General features: G+C 46.6%; 1 protein-coding gene across 1 annotated transcript in view; it reads right to left on the bottom strand.

Annotated features, from left to right (window-relative positions):
• Positions 1-8,583, bottom strand: part of Zc3h7b (zinc finger CCCH-type containing 7B) — a 52,851-nt gene extending 44,268 nt beyond the window's left edge. Inside the window, exon 1 of the mRNA XM_036207992.1 lies at positions 8,342-8,583. The gene's annotated coding sequence lies outside the window, so the exon portion shown is untranslated. The remainder of the gene's footprint in view (positions 1-8,341) is intronic.
• Between the last annotated feature and the right edge of the window lie 14,955 nt (positions 8,584-23,538).

The raw sequence follows: 23,538 nt of genomic DNA, 5'->3' as shown, positions 1-23,538 counted from the left end.
CTGCTCCCCAGGGGTGCACGACTGTGCCCAGCTTCTTAGATGTGTGTGTGTGTGCGCGTGTGTATGATACACACTTGTCTGATGTCCTTTATCACTCTTTGCTTCTTTGAGGCAGGGTCTCTCTCTAAACCTGGGCTTGAAAGCCGGGCAGTGATGGCACACGCCTTGAATCCCAGCACTGGGGAGGCACAGGCAGGCGGATCTCTGTGAGTTCGAGGCCAGCCTGGTCTACAGAGCAAGATCCAGGACAGGCACCAAAACTACCCAGAGAAACCTTGTCTGGAAAAACCAAAAACAAACAAAGAATAACCTGGGCTTGAATTTTCTTGGCTAAGCTGGATTCTAGTACGTGCCAGTGATTCTCCTGTCTCCACCCTCCTCGAATCTGGGGTTACAGGAGTTTGCTACAAGGGTGCTGCGTTACAAACTCCTCAGGATTGTGCAACAATTGCTCTTAACCACGCCCCCTCCAGCTCCTGCACCCAGCTTCTTTAACATGGGTGCTGATCCTCATGCGTGTGCAGCAAACACCCTACTAACTGAGCCGTCTCCCCAGCGCTTGAGTGATGGAGGCAGGAGAATTAGGAATTCTGGTCTATCCTCAGCTACACAGTGAGTTTGAGACCAGCCTGGTTTATACAGCACCCTACAAAACACTTTGGGTTCTGGAGTCGTATAGGCTTGCCTCTGACCCCGGCTCTTAGACAGCTGTCTTAGGGTTGTAGGGGTGTTCCTTGTCTCTCTGGGCCTCAGGATCCTCATCGGCAAAGTGGTGCTGGCAATAATCACTGTTTTGCTTCGGGGAGTGGTAAGTGGATCTGATAACAAAGGCCACAGGAAGTGCCAAGCACTGTGTAAATCTGTGGTAGTGGCGGTCCCCTTTATTTCCATCTCAACTTCCAATAAAGGCTCAGGAATTGTTCCCGAAGAAGTCACCGAGATGGTTCGGAAGAGAAGATGGGTTCCGAAAACAGAGATGCTGTATTCCATCCCCAGGGTGTTCTCAGCTTGCTGGGGAAGCAGGTGCTACCAACCGCCTGCGGTAGCCATTAGGTGCCTGCACAGGAACACTCACCAAGGAAATAAATAAGGTAGGAAAGAGCTATGTGGCCCGTGCTGGCAGAGGAGAGAATATGAACCTCTTTGCTACGGACCATTAAATACGGTGAAAAGAGCTGGCTTCTGTGCTGGCTCCTGGAGCTGGCGTAGTAGTCTCCAGCAGCAGGCTACAGCCGGCCTTCCTCAGTGGACCCCACCTCCTGTAGGTCTGCACTGCTGGCCTGACCAGCTTCTCCACTCACCCTTTGTGTTTCCTTACTGGAGACAGGCAGGACTTCCTTTGCAGCACCTGCCCCACCCCACCCCCTTTTTTTAAAGACTTATTTATTTATTATGTATACAGCATGTATGCCTGCTGGCCAGAAGAGGGCACCAGATCTCATTACAGATGAACCACCATGTGGGTGCTGGGAATTGAACTCAGGACCTCTGGAAGAGCAGTCAGTGCCCTTAACCACTGAGCCATCTCTCAGCCCCCACCCTTCCTTTTTTTAACAGAGTCATCTAAACTCTGCATTTGACCTCTCTTCTATCAGTAAAATGGGGACAATCATGTCAAATACCTATAGGATGGTTTGGGGGATTAAATAAACTGGTCAGCTGGGTTTGGCCATCGTGGAATGAATGAATTACTGGGTGGTGCTAAATTAGTAAAAGTCTTAAAAGTCCCTCTAGATCCGTTTTTTGTTTTGTTTTTTTAAGATTTGTTTTATCTGGGGACTGGAGAGAGAGCTCACTGGTGAAGAGAGCTGGCTACTCTTCCCCAGAACCTGAGTTCGAGTCCCAGCACCCACATGGCAGCTCACAACCATCTGTAACTCCAGTTCTTGGGGACCTGATGCCCTTACAGAGACACAACACATGCAGGCAAAACACCAATACATATTAATATAAATAAACATTTAAAAGACTAATTTTATTCTTAATTACGTGTGTATCCGTGTGAAGGTCGTGTACATGAGAGCAGATTCCTGTGGAGGACAGAAGAGGGCACTGGATCCTGGAGCTAAGTTACAGGGAGCTGTAAGTCACCTGACATGGACGCTGGGATTTGAACTCAGATCTCTGGGAACAGTATATATTTTTAACCACTTAGCCATCTCTCCAACTCCACTTTTTTTTTTTTTTTTTTTTTTTTAAACAGTCTCCCTCCGTAGACCAGGGTAAAATCTGCCTGCTTCTGCCTCCAAAATGCCGGGGTTAAAGGTGCTTGCTGGTACCTTTTCTCTATTTTCTTTAAAGTTTCACTTTAAATTATGTATATATGTGTCTGTCCGTGTTGGGGTATGTGCACCTGAGTGCTAGTGCCCACAGAGGCCAGAAGAGGATGTTGGATCTCCTGGAACTCAGGTTACATGGGGTTGTGAGCCACCCAACATGGGCAGTGGGAACCGAACTTGGGTCCTCTAGAAGGGCAGCAAATGCTCTAACAACTGAGCCATCTCTCCAGCCCTGACCTTCTAGTGTCTTTCATTTAACTCTCCTGGATTACTATCAAACACCTCAAGGCCTCATCAGAACACGTTGTTGCTTGCCTGTGATCCCAGCACTTGAGAGGCTGGGGCATAAGGTCAACGCAAACCTGATGCCAACTTCATCTCTATAGCCAGTGCCAGAGCTACTTAGTGAGACCCTATCTCAAAATTCACGAAAGGACAATGGTAATCAAAATAAAATAAATTTAAATGTTTAGAAGAGGGCTGGAGAGATGGCTCAGAGGTCAAGAGCACTGGCTGCTCTCCCAGAGATGCTGAATTCAATTCCCAGCACCACATTGTGGCTCACAACCATCTGTAATGAGATCTGGTGTCCTCTTCTGACATGCAGGTGTACATTCAGGCACAACAGTGTATACATAATAAATAAATAAATCTTATGCAGGGGGGTGGGGACGTGGGGGGGGGGTGGCGGTGGCACAGGTCTTTAATCCCAGCACTCAGGAGGCAGAGCCAGGCGGATCTTTATGAGTTCCAGGCTAGCCTGGTCTACAGAGCGAGATCCAGGAAAGGCGCAAAGCTACACAGAGAAAGCCTGTCTCGAAAAACAAAATAAATAAATAAATCTTTTAAAAAAAAAAGTTTAGAAAAAAGACAAACATAATGTAGGCATTTTGTAAATCTACTGACTTCGAGTCTCAAATGTTAATACATACTTAGTCAAGTGTTTTGTGTGTGTGTGTGTGTTGCAATAAAAAAAAAGTTAAAAAAAAAAAAAAAAAACATCTTCAGGGCTCATTTCAGAAACGGAAACTCCAGTGCAGAGACTCCAAGGGTAGACAGCAACAGTGTCGGACTTCAGCTGGAACTCATGTTGCTCCTACACTGTGGCTGTACCTGGTGACTTATTCCTCAGGCTTTATCTGTCCCTGTTCCTGTCCATCTCTGTCTCTGCTCCGCGTGGCCTCTCTCTGGCCTTTCTTATCCTATCTTTCAAGCATTCACGTAGAAATTCTTCTAGGAAGACCTTCCACCCCGGGTGAAATAAGCCTGCCTCCTCCACACTGGGGTGTAATTCAATTTGACGACATAATGGCTGAGTGTGTCCTCCTGGCACGTCCACAGGGCTGAATCAGAGCCAGTTCCTGTCCACGGGAGCGCAGGTTAATGGTCCGCATCTGTCTTGTGCCCAAGCTCCACGCTCTTCCAGGGTGGTAAGCCAAGCCCCTAGAAGCCCCTAAAGAATGGGAACTACTCACATTTCCACACTCAGGACTATGCTCTCTCTACAGCCCTGTCTTTTCTGTGAGGTGTGAGAACTCAGATACTTCAGTAGAACTCTGGCCTTAAGGAGCCTGCTAACCTTTGCTGGTGAACCCTATGGCTACTTCCCTGGTCTTTGCTCTTGTCTCCATGGTGACGGAGAACACAGTGCTACAGGAACACACTAAAGAGTCAGAATGGCTTGGGCTCAAACGCAGTAAGGTAACTTTGGGGTGGCCACACAAACCTTGAGTCCCCCAATTTCTTCAACCAAATGCAGACACAAGTACTGACCCTCCACGAACTACAATTAGAGAAAATTAAGTTTTAAAAAAAAAATATTTAAAAAAAAAACCCAGACGGCAGTAATGCACGCCTTTATTCCCAGCACTCGGGAGCCAGAGGCAGGCCGATCTCTGTGAGTTCAAGGCCAGCCTGGTCTACAAGTTCCAGGACAGCCAGGGCTACACAGAGAAACCCTGTCTCGAAAAACCAAAACAAACAAACAAAAAAAGTTAAGGAAATTTTAAAAAGATACACTACATCAACCTCCCAGCACAGAAATAATAGAAGTTAACTGGGGATTTCCTTCCTTGGCCGAGCATCCTGCTCTTTCAGCCTGAGCTCCACCTCCTCCAGGAAGCCTTCCTATGCATTTTTAGGCTGCTACCTTATCTTCTCTCAGTGTGCTGACGCCAGAGTTCTTTTCTTTCTTTCTAAGTTCTCAGTTTCTATTTGTCTGGTTTTGTTTTTTGTGACAGGGTTTCTCTGTGTATCCCTGGCTGTCCTGGAACTATCCTAGAACTGGCACTGTTGACCAGGCTGTCCTTAAACTCACAAGAGATCTGCCCACTCTGCTTCCCGAGAGCTGGGATTACAGGCGTGGGTGCCACCACCACCCAGACTCAGTTTCATTTTTAAAAGACGTATTGTGTGTGTACATGCATGCGCACAGGATGCCCACACCTGTGAGCAAGCACAGACTCCAGAAGAGAGTGCCAAGGGTCCTCCTCTTTCACTCTCCACCTATTCCTTTGAGGCAGGGTCTCTCCCTGAACCTGGCACTCATATATAGGCTAGGCTCTTAACCATTCCAGCCCGTTTTCTTACCGAATTTTCTCTTTCTTTCTATTTCCTGCCAGTCTACAAGGAGCTCAGTCACAGACCTCACAGTAGCTTACTGGAGATGCTTTTAACTTGCTAGGTTGCACAGAACTCTGGGAAAGGATGAATATCTGGAGGCAGAGACCTACTGAGGAGTCCTAGCTCTCTTCTGTAAATTTCTAGCAAAACACCCAAATCGCCAAGCCTCAGATTCTTCATCTAGAAAAGACGTATTGAAATGTCTACCCCGTGACGGGCAAGATGGTTCGGTGGGTAAAGATGCTTGCCAAGTCTGACAACCTGAGTCTGACACCTAGGACTCACACAAGCTGTCTTCTGGTGGCCATACACACACCACAACACATGCGCACCCTCTCCCAGTACGTAAATGGGTATAAAATGTTTACTTTTTAAATTTTATGTGTGTGGGTGTTTTGCTTGCATATATATTTGTGTATCATGTGTGTGCCTGATACCTACAGGGTTTGGTCTAGATGCCCTGAAACTGGAGTTAAGGACTGTTGTGAGTCACCCTATAGGTTCGGGAAATCAAACCTCAGTATTCTGGAAGAACAACAGTGCTCTTAATCACTGAGACATCTCCCAGCCTGATATATTAAAAAAAGAAAGAAAGGAAGGAAGGAAGGAAGGAAGGAAGGAAGAAAGGAAGGAAGAAAGAAAGAAAGAAAGAAAGAAAAGAAAAGAAAAGAAAAATCTATCGTAATTGCTAGGAAGGACAGATACGTGAAAAGCCTTTTGTTATAAACTAAAGAAAAAGCACTACACATATACACATACTTTTTTCTTTCTTTCTTTTTTCCTTTTTAGTTTTGGTTTTGGTTTTATTTTTTTTGAGACAGTTTCTCTCTGTAGCCCTGGCAGTCCTGGAACTAGCTCTATAAATCAGGCTGACCTTGGCTATAAATTTTTTGCTGTTGTTTTGTTTTGTATTTTTGGTTTTTGGAGACAGGGTTTCTCTGTAGCTTTGGAACCTGTCCTGGACTAGCTCTGTAGACCAGACTAGCTTCGAACTCACAGAGATCCTCATGTCTCTGCCTCCTGAGTACTGGGATTAAAGGCGTGCGCCACCACTGCCCGGCTTAAGATTTTATTTTTTAATTATGTGTGTGTATGTGTGGGTATGTACACACGAACACAAGTGTGGGTGGAGGCAGAAGAGGGTGTCCCATCCTTTGGAGCTGGAGTCACATGCAGTCCTGAGCTGCGTGATACGGGTGCTGGGAACTCAACTCAGGTCCTCTGCAAGAGCACTTAACCACTGAGCCACCTCAATTGCCACTATCACCCTTCTTTTTCTTTAAGAAAAGGTCTCAAGTCACGTCGCTGGCAGATCTCCGAGTTCAAGGCCAGCTTGGTCTACACAGAGAAACCCTGAACAACAACAACAGAAAAGAAAGAGAGAGAGAAGGTCTCACTACGTAGCCCAGCTTGAGCTTGACCTGTAAGTCATAATTCTCTTGCCTCCAACTCCTGAATGCTGGGAGGTGTGTAACAGAAATCCTGGTGTGTATGTGCACACATGCATGCACACACACACACAGACACACATGTACAAAATGCTATAAACAGACTATCATTTTAAGGGTCTCGAACCTACCAATGACTGCACTGTCTGATACCTAAGAATCAAGAGATGAACTCATCCTATCAAACTGGCCTCCCCCGAAAAATTCAACAAGCCACATTTTAAACAGTCCTCTAAGTTGGTTACAGCTCACAGTGACCATTAAACAGACATGGCAATCTAGGAATCACAAAGGCCCGCTCTCATCCTCAGATTTCCTCCCTCCTGAAAATGGAGATTCCGAGTCTGATAACTAGTTAGGAATCCTAGCTGGAAATTTCCAGCAAGATACCCAATTCTCTAAGCCCTCAGTTCCTCCGACGGAAAAATGTCTACCAGGCATAACTGCCATGAAGGGCAGATGAGCCCACATATGCCCAGCTCAGGACACACACACACACACACACCGTCTAGAACCTGTTTCACCCAGGTTTGGGCCTGGCAGTCATTTCTAGCTTGCAGGAGACTTCCATGGGAAAAAGAATTGCCAAGACATCAGGGAGGGTAAGGTTGTATCTGTGGTGGGGAAGTCTGGTAGTAGAAGAGAAAGATTCTGCTGGAATTTCATGTCCAACATAGTTGCTAAGTGTACTATAATTATCGCATTTGTGTAAAAATTCAAGGATCTGCATTCTGCTATTTTCATCAAACTGGATGAAATGCAGGCACTCGGAAAAATGGCAAGAAGTCGGGGGGGGGGGGGGGGGGGGGGGGTTGTTCTGATTCTTGTGCCCAAACACCGAAGTCCTGGCTAACAACTGAAAAAAACAGAATCCCCCATCACTTTGCTGTGGGCCCCCAACACCCCCGGACTTAAAGCCTCTGCCCTCCAGGCCCCAATCTTCCCTATCAATGTCCTGTTGGCACCTCAGCCATCCTGTTCTGTCAAGAACGAACTCTTTCCCACTCCTGGGGTATGGGGGGGTGCTTTGTCTCTGTGCAGGACCCCCCTCCAACCCAGGCACTTTACAAACACCTGAACCTGAAGGTTTCAGCGGGAAAGAAAAAGAGTTCTGAGTGGCAGAGGGGACCTTCCGCCCGCTGAAGGCAGTGGGGTGTGTGTGGGGTGGGGGAGAGTCGGCTCTGCTTCTTCAGGGTCCCAGACCTGCCAGGGCGCCCCTCGGTCGCCAGGGTCCAGGCACCCTGCATTCCTCGTGAATTCCCTGCCTGGTAACTGCCCACCCCGGAGGCCTCGGAGGCCAGTGACGGATGCCACGACCGGAAATGCCCTCCTGCTCAGCGGACCCAGACCGCGCCCCCCTTTCCTGCCGCCCCCTCCCCCAGGGCTAGGCCCGCAGGCCCTGGATCCCCGGACTCGCGTGGCCGCTGTAACCGACTGGGGCGACCCATCAGCCGGCCATTGTCCCTGGCCCTCGCCGCGGCCCCTCCACCTCTAGACATTGCGGAACCAAAGCGAATACAAAAAGGAAAGGGGGATTCCCCACTGCCAGCCTCGGACCACCCCCTTTGCAGTGGGATTCGCAAAGCATCCGTGCACCTCCAAAGCTCCAGACCCAGGGGAGACTGCTCCCCACCTCCACGACGGAAGAAAACCCCAAGACATCCCCTGGGGGCTGCAGTGGGGACCCAAATCTCCCAGGCGGCAGGTGCCCGGCCACACAATAACTTTGAAACTTTGGGGTAGGGGTACGGGGATCTGCAGAGAGATCCCCCCCAAAAAAAACAGTTCATGGTAATGGGGGTGCTATTGCTTTATTCTTGCAAAGCCGCCTTTCCAGGTGGCCGGGCCCCGACTTCCCGCGCCTCCTCCGCGCGCGGCCCTGCCCTGCCCTGCCCGGGCGCCCCAGCCTCGCGCGCCCCAACCTCGCGCGCCACCGGGGACGCGGAGGCTCGGCCTCTGCCCCGCGGGGCTCCGCCGCGCCAAAGCACTCACCTCGGCCGGGCTGCGCTCCCCGCGGGCCTGCGCCGAGCCCGATAAATGGTATGCTATGACTAGAGGTATGATTACGTTATTATTATTAGTAATAATAAGAGTAAATGCTATTTAATTACGGGCGGCCGCATCCTGCTCCCGGCGCCGCCGCCCGGGCAGCTCGGTCCATGTGGCTCCGGAGCGCTTTACTTTCATTTCCAGCCCCCTCGGCCGGCCGCTCGCGGCAGCACCCGCTGGAGGCTCCGTCTCTCTGCAGCTCTCCCTCCTCGGGTCCTAGAGAGCGCAGCTCCTCCTCGCCGAGTCGTGCCCGGGGTGGGCGGCGCGGGCTGCGCACCTGGGGGGGGGAAGGGGTGGGGAGTCGGGAAGCCCCCCTTCCCCGCGGACGGTTCATGCCTGGAATTCACCTTGATTTTCTTTTCAAAATGCCCTTCCTTTTCTGGGCTTTCCTTCTGACAGTTCTGCATTTCTGGGCGGATGCTGGACCAACCCAGAGCCTCTGTGTGTCTCCCCCACCCTCCCATTACCACCATCACCACCCCCCTAATCCGAGGGAAAAGCCACACTCGGCTTTCCAGGTGCTTCTCCAAGCCCCCGGTGGTGGTGTGCCCTTTTCGTTGGTAAGGATTCAGTCAGTCTCATTTGGCTGGGGTTTCTTGTATGAAAAGTTAAAGGGAAAAAAAAAACAAAACAAGGACACTTGTTTAAGAAAGCGAGACTGATTTTATTCAAGGAAGGGCCATCATGGTGGGTTTAGGGACCATTGTGGTGGGTGAATTCAACATGTAGGAATTCATAGGTAAGGAGCAAGGCAGGATCAGCAGACATAAATCTAAGAAGTTAGGCAAGATGTGATTTTGGCTGGCCCCACCTAACAGGGTTCTTTTTGAATATTTTTAAATTCAGGTGTTTTGGTTTTTTGATTTTGTATGTATGGGTGTTTGGGCTGCAGGTAGGCGGATGTACCATACGTGTCCCTGGTGCCTGGCACAGGCCAGAAGAGGGCCTCGACTTCCTGAAACTGGAGTTAGAAACACTGAGCAAGTAGCTGTGTGGGTGCTGGGAATCTAAGATGGGCCTCCGCAAGAGCAGCCAGTGCTCGTAACAGCTGAGCTGTCTCCTCTTAGAAATTGGTCAGGTACTGGACCGTCACCTTGAGGAACAGGAGAAGCTGAGGACCCTGAGAGATAGATAGTCATGGTATTCAGAGATGAGAGGTAGAAATCCCTATTCTAGTTTATCAAGATTCTTGCTAAAATTTAGACAGTTGGGCCAGACATGGTAGCACCCGCCTTTAATCCCAGCACTCAAAGAAGCAGAGGCAGGAGGATCTCGGTGAGTTTGAGGCCAGCGTGATTTTAGCAAGTTCCAAGATAGTCAGGACTACATAGAGAGATGCTATCTCAAAAAATAATGATAATAATTTTTTTAAGTAAAATAAAATTCAGACAATTCAGAGATAAATACAGAAGCCCAAAAGTCCAGGCCTCGTTGAAAAGTTCAGGGAGGCCTAAGTAGGATTCTATCATAGAAAGTCTTTTTGTTGCCGGTGGTGGCGGCACATGCCTTTAGTCCCAGCACTCGGGAGGCAGAGGCAGGTGGATCTCTCTGTGAGTACAAGGCCAGCCTGGGCTACCAAGTGAGTTCCAGGAAAGAAAAAAAAAAAAAGTCTCTTTGTTGTTGGGGATCTTCCTAGAAGGGACTTAAAGTTGCCAAGACTGAAGACTGATAAGATCCAGCTCTGACCTCAACAGACCGGGTTGGGGATTTAGCTCAGTGGTAGAGCACTTGACTAGCAAGCGCAAGGCCCTGGGTTCGATCGATCCTCAGCTTAAAAAAAAAAAAAAAGTTGCCAAGAGGACCGAGGTAAAGGAGAGTTCAACCAAGCAGATCTTGTGTAAGTATCCGTGGTCCTGCCTCAGAACTGGTAATAGCCGGGCTGGATTTGAGTCCAGGTGCTTTGGTTCCAGATCCTGTTTCTCCTGCACAGTGAGCACCTGGCCTGTTGATTCCTGAAGGACCCGCCCCAGTAAGCGGCCGCTCTCTTTCCTCCTCTTCATTTTCTGCACACGCAGGTGGATGTATATTTAATTTATTGCGGATCAGCCGTGAGCCTGGCAGACTTCATCTTTACGAATGTTATCTCTTCAACAAACACTTGCACCAGACATACCCTTGGGAGCTACGGTTATAACAGGGAGACGGTTTTTAAACATTAAAATACGCCATGAACAGGTGCCCAAGACGGACAAGAATCTAGGGCTGTGTCTTCTTATTCAATTCAGAAAAGAAGCCCGGAACGTGGCTTTTAGCATGCCCATCTTGTAGATGGGTAACTAAAGCTGAGGTTAAGCTGTCTGAGGGGGCACCTCTGACACCAGACTTTGGGTATCATGCATGATACCTCTGGTAATCTAATAACTGTCTTTTTAGGGCAAGTTGGAAAGGGAACAAATGCTCATATGCTTCCCTTTTTCTTTTCTTTCTTTTTCTTTTCTTTTTGAGACAGGGTTTTCTCTATATAGCACTGGCTGTCCTGGAACTTGCTATGTAGACCAGCCTGGCTTCCAACTCACAGAGATCCGCCTGCCTCCTGAGTGCTGGGATTGAAAGTGTGCCACCATGCCCTGCCTGCTCCTACAGTTTAAAAGATCTTCAGCTCTTCTCTGTGTGGCTGCCTTCCCCCTCCCCACTACCTTGAGATTAGCAAGCAAAAAACCAGACTCTGGGATGAGGAGGAGGGGCAATCTCAGAAGCAAAGGCGTAGTCCGGTGGCTCTCAGATGTCACTGATGTTTATGTGAAAACAAGCCCTGGGTCACTTGGGATAGACTGAAGATTATGGGCTCAAAACCAGTGACCATCTTGAGCCTGGTAGCTTGAGTGTGTGCGTGGGAGGTGGGGGATTCTGGGTAACGGTAACGTGATGAGACTCACCTGGCTTACCTGCCATTTGTTGACTGACCTCAAGCAATCTTCCAGTATCCATTACCTCATATCTAGAATCAATATTTGAAAAAACGGAACTAGCTAGGGAGTGTGGCATATACCTGTGATGGAGGCAGGAAGCAAGGGACCCAGGCATGTAAGGCCAGCTTCAGCTAGCCCCAATTCTAGCCCACAATAAAGACCGAACAGTGTCAACTCCCAAACCTCCTGTGCAGTTTACAAGGACGGATTCCTGCCAGCTCACCACATCAGGCACCATTGTTAATTGCACGCTCATTTCAGGGATAAGGCTACTGAAGCCAGTTGGATTACGACATCCTACCTCAGATGAATTAGCTGGCAAGAGGCCTGAAGATTCTGCCATCCCAAGCTACTGGTGAAATACCAGATATCCTTCAAGGAGGAGTGTCTGTCAATTAAGGGAGATTTGGCCGGATGCAAGCTTCTAAAGTTTTCAATAAAACATCAGTTTGTTAGACTGAACTGCCAGATACACCCCCCCCTCAGAGGTGGGGTGCTTTTAAGAAGAATGGCAAGCATCTCACACCAGGAGATTGTTTTCTGAGGAGTCCTGATGTTCAGCTGTGAGCCTGTATGTCCTCATGTCAAAGCTGAAGTAACATTAGTAGCCACTACCTATTTATCCTGAGCAAAGATGCGCATATATTGAGTCTCACCATTTTAAAAGCCCTGTGAGCAAGAGGTTGTTTTTCCCACTTTCAGGCGAGGAATAGACACAAGCAGTTAATGACTAGATCAAGGTCACGTACATCTAAGGGAGAGGCAGAGGCATGATCCAGTTTCAGACTTGTTACCTCTCCTATAAGCCATGACCACTGTACTATGATGGGGACATCTTAATTCTAGATCTGTCACTCATTACTCTCCAGGAGTTGAGTGAGCCACGAGAGGTGGGGAATCCAAGGCTCATGCTCTCAACCTTGAGGAGCTGACAAGTATATCATTCATGTATTTTTTCAGTGAGCACCTCTGTATCAGACTTAGACCCTGTTAACCCTAGGAGAGTCTGAGCACATGGCAACCTTAGTTGAAGCTGTGTTCAGGTTCATTTACTCATTCAACAAGCATTCATTACCAGTACCCACAATTCTAGCACAGTCCCAGGGTGCAGCCCTCCCACTAAACATCTTAACTTGGTGACACTTAGGGAAGGATCAGGATCTGTTCACAGAGTTAGCCTTCTTCCTCCTCCTCTATAAACCGGGTGTGTGGTGGACTGAATGTGTCCATACATCGAAACCTCAATGCGATGGTAGCATGAGGTGAGACCTTTGGGCGATAGCCAGGCCATGTGGGTGGAGTTCTCACGAACAGGATTAGTGCCCTTATAAGAAAAGACACCAGAGAAGATTGCAGGTGAGGGTGCATCCGGAAGAGGTCATCTCTAAGCTAGGAAAAGGGCTGTCTGTACGCCAAAAGCCTGACCCTGTGGCACCTGATCCTGGCCTTTCAGCATCCAGATCTGAATAAATGCTTTCTGTCACTAAAGTCCTCCACGCTATGGTACTTGTTAATACAACTTGAGTTAACACGGAGTGGGGGCGCATAAGATAACACATAGTCATGCATGGCTTAGCAATGGGGACACATTTTGAGAAACACATTGTTAGGTGATTTTTATCATTGTGCAAACATTGTAAAGTGTACTTACACAAACCTAGACGACAGAGCCTACAGCATACAGAGACTACATGGTATATGCTGTCTCGTATGTTGTTCCTTGTCACTGGAAACCTCATTATGGTGACTCTTCTGGTCCTATAGGGCCTATGATGACTAATTTTGGGGGGGAGCAGGGTCACACTATATAACCTTGGCTAGCCTCGAACTTATACCTAAGTGCTGCAATTAAAGGCATGTACCACCACACCCAGCTTGATGATGACTTTTATATATATATATATTGTTGTTGTTGTTGTTGTTGTTGTTGTAGTTTGGGGGATTAAAAAACAGAACAAAGCTGGGCGCTGGTGGTGCACGCCTTTAATCCCAGCACTCGGGAGGCAGAGGGAGGTGGATCTTTGTGAGTTTGAGGCCAGCCTGGTCTACAGAGTGAGATCCAGGAAAGGTGCAAAGCTACACAGAGAAACCCTGTCTCGGAAAACAAAAACAAAAACAAAATAAGGCCTTATGCATGTGAGTCATACACCATCACTGAACTACACTCTGTCTCTGTGAAGGTGAATTTTAGGTGTAACATGAACGGGCTGTAGAGTGCCCAGACAGCTGACAAAAAAATAACGTCAACCATCATTCTGGGTATTTCTGTGAGCACGTTTTCTAGATGAGGTTAGCATTTCATTTGACAGCCTGAGGAAAGCAGATTGCCCTGTGTAAGGGAGAGAGGCCAGCCTGGGAGAGGCCCCCAATCAGTGGGAGGTCTAAACAGTACATCAAGGCCTCTCTGCATCTTCGCGCTGGGACACTGGATTTTGTTTCCTGCCTTTGGTCTCCAGTTGAAACATTACCTCTTCCCTGAGCCTACTCACGACACTGCAGTGATGTCAACTTTCTTGAGTCTCCAACTTGCTAAATGCAAATCTCAGGACTTGTCACAGGGTTGGGTACGGAGCTTAAAGTAGAGTATTTACAGGGTCCTGGGCTTGATCCCCATCAGAGCATCCAGGATATAGTGGGGATTGTCAGTCTCCATACTCCTGTGAACCAATCCCTTACAAACAAATCCATCCTTCCATTAATTAGTTCCATTTCACCGGAGAAGCCTTATGCAGGGCCAGTGCAAGGATAGGTAAGGCACTAATGTCTGTGTAATTGCTGATTTAAAAATTTTAAAAATGGAGGCAGAGGCAGGCGGATCTCTGTGAGTTCAAGGCCATTCTGGGCTACCAAGTGAGTCCCAGGAAAGGCGCAAAAGCTACACAGAGAAACCCTGTCTCAAAATAATAATGATAATAATAATAATAATAATAATAATAATAATTTTTTAAAAATTTTTTAAAAATGGAACCAGGTATCGTGGTGCATGTCTGTAGCCCTAGTACTAAGGAGGCAGGGGCCCGCAGATCACTGTGAGTTCCAGGCCAACCAGTCTCCATATGAATTCCAGGCCAGCTAGAGTTACATGGTGAGTGAGTGTAGTGGTTTCAATGAGATGTCCCTCACAGTCTCATGTGAATCCTTGCTTTCCTCTCGGTGGTGGGGCTATGCTATGTGGGGGGGCTAGGGGGCCCTTGCTGAAGGAAGTATGCCACTGGGGGTGGGCGGTGAGTTTAAGGAGTCTCACCACTTCTAATTTACTCTCCGTCTTTCATGCTTGTGGTTCAAGATGTGAGCCACCAGCAGTCAGTTCAGATTGCCATGCTAACCTGTGTGTGCTGACGTGCTTTCCTGCCAGGACAGACTCATAGCCCTCTCGAACTATAAGCACAATAAGCCCAAATAAAGGGTTTTTCGTTAAGTTTCCTTGGTCATGGTGATTTATCACAACATCAGAAAAGCAGTTAGTACACAAGTTGATACTACAAAGTCGGCTATTAGCTGGGCCGTGGTGGTGCGCTTGGTTAATCCCAGCACTCGGGAGGCAGAGGCAGGTGGACCTCTGTGAGTTCGAGGCCAGCCTGGTCTACAGAACGAGATCTAGGACAGGCTCCAAAGCCACGCAGAGAAACTCTGTCTTAAAACAAACAAAAAAGTCGGCTATTGTTTTAAAGAACCTGGTCATGCTGTTTCTTGGAGGGATGTGGAAGACTGTGGAACTTTGGACTAGGAAAGTGGTGGAACACTGTTAGCAGAACTTAATGGGGTGCTGTCGTAGGGCCTGAAAGTCTAGTGCTGAGAGCAATGTGCACGGTGGAGGGCAGGCTCAGGAGATTTCAGAAGAGAAAAATACTCCCCCCACGGCTAGAGGCCATTCCTGTGATATTCTGGCTTCTTTTTTGCCCTTGACCTAAGAATTTGCTTAAAAAGCAGTGGACTCATTCTTTGGGCAGAGACAATTTCAAGACGACTTAATATTCAATCAATAGCATGTTTGGTTTTGTTGAGACAGGGTCTCATGGTGTAGCTCCAGCTCGCCCAGAACTTGCTATGTAGTGGAGAGTGTTCTTAAACTCAAAGAGATCCTTCTGCCTCTGACTCCAGGACAGACACCAGGATTAAAGGCAGGCATGAGCCACCATGCCTGGTGCATGGTTCTTATTGATGACTTGTTAGACAGGTCTACAGTGGAAAAGAACAAGCTGGGCAGAAAAAATACAAAATATACAATTTAAAAAGGAAAGAGGGGGCTGGAGAGGTGGCTCAGGGGTTAAGAACACTGGCTGTTCTTCCTAAGGTCCTGAGTTCAATTCCCAGCACCCACATGGTGGTTCACAACCGTCTGTAGTGAGATCTGGCGCCCTCTTCTGGCATAAAGGCAGACATGCAGACAGAACACTGTATATGTAATAAATAAATCATTTTTTAAAAAAAAGTTAGAATGTTGTTTAAAAAAAAAAAAAGGAGGGCTGGAGAGATGGCTCAGAGGTTAAGAGCACTGGTTGTTCTTCCAGAGGTCCTGAGTTCAATTCCCAGCACCCACATGGTGGCTCACAACCATCTGTAGTGAGATCTGGTGCCCCCTTCTGGCCTAAGGGGAAAAAAAAAAGGAGCATCATAGCTGGTGCTGAGATGAGATCAAGATGGTTAAGGAGAGGCCTGGATGCCCTCAGGGTAAGACCTCCCTCACTCTGCTAAGCTTCCAATTTATGAAAGGAAAAGACCTGGGGGGTGGGGGGGGTGGGGGTGGGGGGGGGGGGGGGTTGCTCTTCTAAAGCAACTTCAAACAAATGCTGCTGCTACCTGCTACGGTAGTTCAAGGGGGTCTCCTCCCAAACTGTCTGCCGACCTTGGCAGCCCACAGGGTGCTGGGTTTAGAGGCATGAAGGATGTAAGGGTGAAAGTGTAAATCTTCCTCTGTGGCTTCAAAGGGCCGTTGAGGTCAGGCAGCATGTGACAGAGGAGTCTCTGCAGGAAGGCCCTGAGAAGACAGAAAGTCCTGGAAGGCCATTTGCTGCGGGATGATCCTTCTGTACGCTGTGAATATGTATTACTCTCATTGGTTAATAATTAAGTTGTTAGGCCTATAGCAAAGCAGATACATTTAGGCGGGACAATCAAACTGAGGACTGGGATGAAGAAAGATGGGAGAGATTTGAGTGAGCAGCCCAAGAAGCAAGATGCCAGAGGATCGGTAAAGCCACAGACCACCTGGCAATACATAGAAATGAGTTAATTTAAAAATAAGAGCTAGTTAATAATAAGCCTGAGCTATTGGCCAACCATTTTGTAATTAATATAAGCTTTTGTGTGTTGATTTGGGACTGAGCAATTGGGACAGAAATTGCTCTGCCTCCGTTAACAGCCGTTAAAAGAAGCTGTGAAAGTGAAGCCTGGGTTGCATTGGAGACCCCAAGATGCTGCAGATGCTAGAGCCGTGGGACATCTGTCGAGAAGAGATACACACAGCAAGCGGAACGATCCAAGAGAGGGAGAGTGGTATACTGCAGGTTATTGGTGAAATTATTAAGGCCACTCCACGGAGTTAAAGGGAGGTTTATTTTGTGGGGTAAACTTACAAATGAAGGGATAGGTTGCAAAGGTATAGTGCAGTCCAGCGGTGTTCTCTGGAGAACTCTGCCCGGTCTACCTCCAGCATCCAGGGTCCCCGAACCAAGAGAGACCTCTCCTCTTGATCCTGGGTCTTCAACTTCCTCCTCCGCCCCGCCTTGTGGGCGTGACCATTACCAAAGCCTCAATGGGGGTTGGAACTCCCAGGCCAATGCTGGGATGGCTATCCACTACAGCAGGTAGCAAAGCTGGAGGAGCCGAGCTGTCTAAGACCTTTGGAGGTGAGGTATCAGAAGTCAGGGCTGGAGAGAGAGGCCCCGGCAGTTGATTGCACGGCCGCTCTGCCAGAGGACCCTGGTTCAATCCCCAGCACCCACACAGTGGCTCACGACCATCATTAACTTCACTTCCAGGGAATCTGAATTCCTGTTCTGACCTCTGTTGGCCTTCATAGTCTTGGGTCCTCAACTGGCGGTGCTGTTTGGAGCGGTTTAAGAGGTGTGACTTTATGGGTTGGGGATTTAGCTCAGTGGTAGAGTGCTTGCCTAGCAAGCGCAAGGCCCTGGGTTCGATCCTCAGCTCAAAAAAAAAAAAAAAAGAGGTGTGACTTTGAAGCATGACCTGGAAGTACTACCCACATTGAGTCTTCGGTAACTGTCACGCCAACAAGACCCCTGAAGACCCAAGATCCGGATGGGCCAGCTCTCTTGGTTCCTGGACCCTGGACTCTGGAGGTAGACTGAGCAGAGTTCTCCAGAGAACACCGCCGGACTGCGCCACACCTTTGCCAGACCCTGTAACCTATCCCTTCATTTGTAAGTTACCCCTCAAAATAAACCTCCCTTTTAACTATGTGGAGTGGCCTTAATATTTCAACCAATATTTGTCGCTCATGTGAGGCAAATTCCAAAGGCCTGGGTGGCTTCCACCCTCAGCCTCCTCCGTGGCTGCTGTGGCACTTTCCACACTTAGGACACTTCCCTGTCTCTTCTTTCCTGTAAAATCCCCCCCACACCCATACACACACACTCCTGGGGACCAACTGTTTCTTCCCTTCCCTTGCTTCCTCCTCCCTGGCTGGTGGGCACCTGAACCGCCTGCAGAGTTCCATTCCCGAAAAAGGGAGCAGCTAAGTCTGGTCTCAGTTCTCCTGCAAGCTTAGCCCACGGACCAGCGAAAATCTGCTGTGAGTGAGGCGTTCCCCCTCTTCCCTGAGTGCCCGAGGCTTCCACAGTTCCACCTGGTTAAAATAGACACCTCGCTGTTCCCTGTGGCACCCTGCAGAGGCGCTGAGAGGGACCTGGAGCCGTGCCTGCCAGCAGACCTCCTGCCTGCAGAGGCAGAGAGGGGCTTGGAGCGGCCTGGAGCTCAACGAGCCCTGAAGCTCCAGGGAGTCACAAAAATAAAATAAAATAAAAACACTGCCTGCCACTGCCTCCTGCCTGTGCTCACCCGGCTCCTGCCTGCAGCTGCCACCAGCCAGGACCTTCAACAGAACCTGCTTTGGAGCTATGCCAGCGTCTCCTGCTGGCTGAGAAGCGCTACTACACCCCCAAAACCACTGAAGGGAAGGTAAGACAGGCAAGCCTGTGTTTTATTTCAAGTAAGAGTACTTGATAATTTTACACCTTAAAACTGACTACCAAATTTTGAGTAATTCTTGTATATGGCCGACAACATTACCTCACAAGAGTTTAAAAACTTTTTTGCATGTATGATGAATGACATTTTCCTGGAAATATATGACCTTCCTAAGGCATGTCTGGCCTGTACCGTTTTTAGTGTTTACCGTAATAATTCACACAGTGTTCAAATACTAGTTTAATGATAAGAACAAAGATGAGGCGTTATTGGGACTGATACAGGCTTTAAAAGATAGCAATGAGGGTTGGGGATTTAGCTCAGTGGTAGAGCGCTTGCCTAGCAAGCACAAGGCCCTGGGTTCGATCCTCAGCTAAAAAAAAAAAAAAAAGAAAAGAAAAAAGAAAAAAAGATAGCAATGAAGGCTTACATAAAAAGATTCTTTCTCTGGAATCTGCTAACCAGGATTTACAAAACAGGCTTCTTAGTTTTGGAATCTAACTTAATACAAGAACTTCAGTCCATTAATAATAAATGTATAGCCAAAATTGATTTTATTGATAATTAATATAAATATTTAATGGATAGAACAATAACTCTCCAGAGTGAAGTAACTACCCAGACACTATATAAGAAAGAAAGATTATCATTAACTGATGATAAGGTCTGTGGAATCATGTGTTTCAGAAGAACATAAAAAGTTCCATGAATCCATGAGAAATCTGGAGTCCTTTGTAAGAGCAGTGTTTCATTCCCTAGAACAGACCCTTGGTGCTCATTTACAAGCCCTGGAGGAAACTCTCAGTAAACATGACAAGGGACCTAATCAGCAGAAGGGCAAGACCATACAGGTTGTAGCATCTGCCTCCTGAGTGCTGGGACTAAAGGCATGTGTCACCACCACGCGGCTCTGTTTAAGATAATTTCTATGGGGGCTGGAGAGATGGCTCAGTGGTTAAAAGCACTGGTTGTTCTTCCAGAGGTCCTAAGTTCAATTCCCAGCAACCACATGGTGGCTCACAACCATTTGTAATGAGATCTGGCTCCTTCTTCTGGCCTGCAGGAATACATGCAGACAGAACATTGTATACATAATAAGTAAATAAATCTTAAAAAAATAAAAAAATATAAATAAATAAATAAAATAATAAAAATAACAATAAAAATAAAATAAGATAATTTCTATGTTGATATGAATACAGAACTATATTTATTGTAATGCACATATATTTCTAATCTCATTTGAAATATTTGTATATTGATACAAATGTAAAATTATATCTGTTCTACTTCTGTTTAGGCTATTTTGTATATTGATATATATTTAGGATTATTGTCATATTTCATATTGCACTATACATTCCTACTTCTGTTATAATATCTTGTGTATTGTCACAATTTTGACATCGTCCTTTACCATACATTCACTTATAGACTGTTTACCTTGTTTACATGAAGCCTTAGTCCTTAGGTTATTTAGGTAGATAAGACATAGATTTATAGTCACCTATGCTTGTCATCTCCATAATTATGTTAGTTAGGTTATCCAGATTTATAAATACATAGGTCGGATGGACAGGTAATCTTCAAACACTTCATGGACCTAGAGAATATGGCATTTAAATAACTTAGAATTCTGTTGACATGAGACACAATTGCTCCTGGCAGCACCAATTTGATCCCGAGAGAATGTTGGGCTTCTAAGACATTTCCATTTGGAAGTTTGTCTTCTTGGCACAAAATGGCCTACTGGGCAAAGAACTGCCCTTGCCTCAACTGCTGACAGTACGAGTGCTGTCCTTCTGGACAAGTGGGACACAAGGAAAGCGACCACTATACTCTGCCAAGACAGGGTAAGATGGTCTTTCAGAATCCCTGCTTCTGAAAATGGTCTGTCAGATACTCTAGGCCTGTAGCCAGTTTGAATGCACCAACAATGCTGAGAAACATTAACTGACTGTCCAGGCTGCCAGCTGTCTCTGTCTACTCTTGCAAGACTCCTGAAAGTAGCTTGCATCCATCTTCCATTTCTCAGGTATCATTTTATTCCTTCTCTGGTCTTTGATGAGATTGAAGACTAGCAGTTATAGTTACAACTTAGTATATATATAATATCTTAGCTAGAACATATTAAGTATTAGATTTAGGTTCTTTAGGATAGGACACCTTTTGGAATGATCTTTGTAACATGTCATTTACCTATGCTCCAGACTTCTCTGGATTTTAGTACGTGTCTCTTGTTTGACATTGTTCATGTTGGTTGTAGTTCCATCTTATCTAGGATATTATCCCTTATTACTCCTGGACAATATTTGATGATCATTTCTATTGTATATAGTCTTGTATTAAGTTAGAACCTTCTGATTTAGACAAAAGCAGGAGATGTAGTGAGTGGCCATTCCAGCTTTGACCCGGAAGTGCCACCCCCATTGAGGCTTTGGTAACTGTCACACCTACAAGGTAGAGCCGAGACAGAACCCCTGAAGACCCGAGATCCAGATATGCTGGCTCTCTTGGTTCCTGGATCCTGGACGCTGGAGGTAGACTGAGCAGAGTTCTCCAGAGAACACCGCTGGACTGCGCCATACCTTTCCCAGACCCTGTAAACTATCCCTTCACTTGTAAGTTACCCCACAAAATAAACCTCCCTTTTAACCACGTGGAGTGGCCTTAATAATTTCACCAATATCAGAGTGTTTAAAAACTCCTGTCATTTCTAGTTCACTCTCTGTTCTGTGAGCTTGTAGGTAAAGACACGAGCTTTCAACACCCAATTCCTGAAGTTATGCCTGTTTCTTGCTGCCACTCCACCCTGACATGACAGATTTGTCCCTCTAGAACTGTGAGCCCAAGTGAGCTCTTTCTTCTACAAGTTGCTTTGGTTTTTTTTTTTTTTTTTTTTAATCACAATGACCAAAAAGTAACTAATGCAGTGAGATCCTATCTCAAATAAATAGGCCAGGCATGATAGGGCATGTCTGTATAATTCCAGTACTTTCGAATAGGGACAGGAAGATCAGGAGTTCAAGGTCCCTTGAATTCAGAATCTCAACTGGGAGAGTTATATTAAAAACAAGCTAAAGAAGGCCAACCAGGTGGTGGCGACGCATACCTTTAATCCCAGCACTTGGGACCAGGCAGAGGTCAGCCTGGTCTGCAGAATGAGTTCCAGGACAACCATAGCTGTTACACAGAGAAACCCTGTCTTTTTTTTTTTTTTTTTTTTTAAATATTTATTTATTATTTATACAGTGTTCTGCAGCCTGCTGCACCCTGCAGCCAGAAGAGGGCACCAGATCTCATTGTAGATGGCTGTGAGCCACCATGTGGTTGCTGGGAATAGAACTCAGGACCTCTAGAAGAACAGCCAGTGCTCTTAACCTCTGAGCCATGTCTCCAGCCCAGAAACCCTGTCTTGAAAAACAAAAACAGAAACAGAAACCAAACAAAAAGTTACCTTTTTTTAACAGTATATAGGTGTTTGGCTGGCAAGTATGTTTGTATACCACATGCATGCAATTCATGCAGGGGCCAGAAGAAGGTTTTATGTGCCCTGGAACTGTAGCTGCAAACTGCTGTGAACCACCATGTGGGTTCTGGGAATTGAACCAGAGTCTTCTGAATGAGCCAGTGCTCTTACCTGCTGAGCCCTACTTCACACATTTTGAAAAACACTCTTTAAGAGTAAGTTGTAGGGGGTTGGGGATTTAGCTCAGTGGTAGAGCACTTGCCTAGCAAGCACAAGGCCCTGAGTTTGGTCCTCAGCTCTGGCTAAAAAAAAAAAAAAAAAAAAAAGTAAGTTGTAGGAAGGGCAGTAGTGGCACACGCCTTTATTCCCAGCACTTGGGAGGCAGAGGCAGGTGGATCTCTGTGAGTTTGAGGCAAGCCTGGTCCACAGAGTGAGCTCCAGGGCAGCCAGGACTAAACAGAGAAACCCTGTCTTGAAAAACAAGAAAAAAAAAAAAAAAAGAGTGAGCTGTAGACATCATGCTCCTTTATCTCTAATCATTTGAGCAGTTTTCTCCAAGAAGAACGACAGTCTTTGAAAACAGAGAGGGAAACACCTGGTGCCCCAATCTCTCCTTCAACAATCAGCACAAACCACTGTGATTCCATACACTTTTTCCCCACTCGCCCAGCATACAGTTATCTCTGCAGCAGATAATGGTTAGGTGTTCTCTTAGGACTTTAGGAATAAGTGCTAGCAAGAGGATTAGAAGACTGCTATTGTTATTTTATTTCACAATATCACATTAACCCACAGTACAATCAAAAAAATTAAATTTAGTATTGGTACTTGCACTTAGTATACAGACAAATTTTGCTAATTATCTCGGTATTGTCCTTTCTAGCAAATCTCTCCAAGTGGACGATGAAATCCAGGCCCAGGTATTTCACTTAATAAACATGTCTTTTTCTCATTTATTTATTTGTTTGTTGTTTATTTATGTATTTATATATTTATCAGTGCTGGGGATGAAACCAGGGCCTTGTGCGTACACTTAAGGTTGAGTTATAAACCATCTTCCGTGTCTCGTGTCTCTCTCTCTCTTTCTTTTTCTCCCAAGTGTTAGGATTAAAGGCACGTGCCACCACTGCCCGGCCTTCCATCTCTCTTAATCAGTAATGTTCTTCAATTTGCAAGGCACACAGAATTTTGGAACAGTACAGACCAGTTAGTTTTCTGGAAGACGACCTTGGGTTTGTTCCTTTGTTTCGTTTTTCCCCATGATTTTATTAATTTTATGAATTTGAGGAATGGGCAACGATGCCACGTCCTCAGTGTGCCACGGTGTGATGCTATGACGGTTGTGTTTGTTCTGTTGTTGATGTTACTATGGACCAGGTGCTTAAGGTGATGCCTGCAGGTTGTCTCTACTACAAAATGGCTTTTTTTTTTTTTTTTGTAACTATCTTGGAATCCTTGGAGTTTTCTTTTGTTTCTTTTTTCCTTTTTTTTTTTTTTTTTTTGGTTTGGTTTTTCGAGACAGGGTTTCTCTTTATAGCTTTGTGCCTTTCCAGGAACTCTCTGTAGTCCAGAAATCCGCCTGGTTCTGCCTCCCGAGTGAGTACTGGGATTAA

The sequence above is a fragment of the Onychomys torridus genome, chromosome 16, assembly GCF_903995425.1.
Source record: "Onychomys torridus chromosome 16, mOncTor1.1, whole genome shotgun sequence".
NCBI classification, from domain to species: domain Eukaryota; kingdom Metazoa; phylum Chordata; class Mammalia; order Rodentia; family Cricetidae; genus Onychomys; species Onychomys torridus.
Note: the sequence above shows the minus strand (reverse complement) of the source record. Positions and strands in the feature narration are given on the sequence as shown.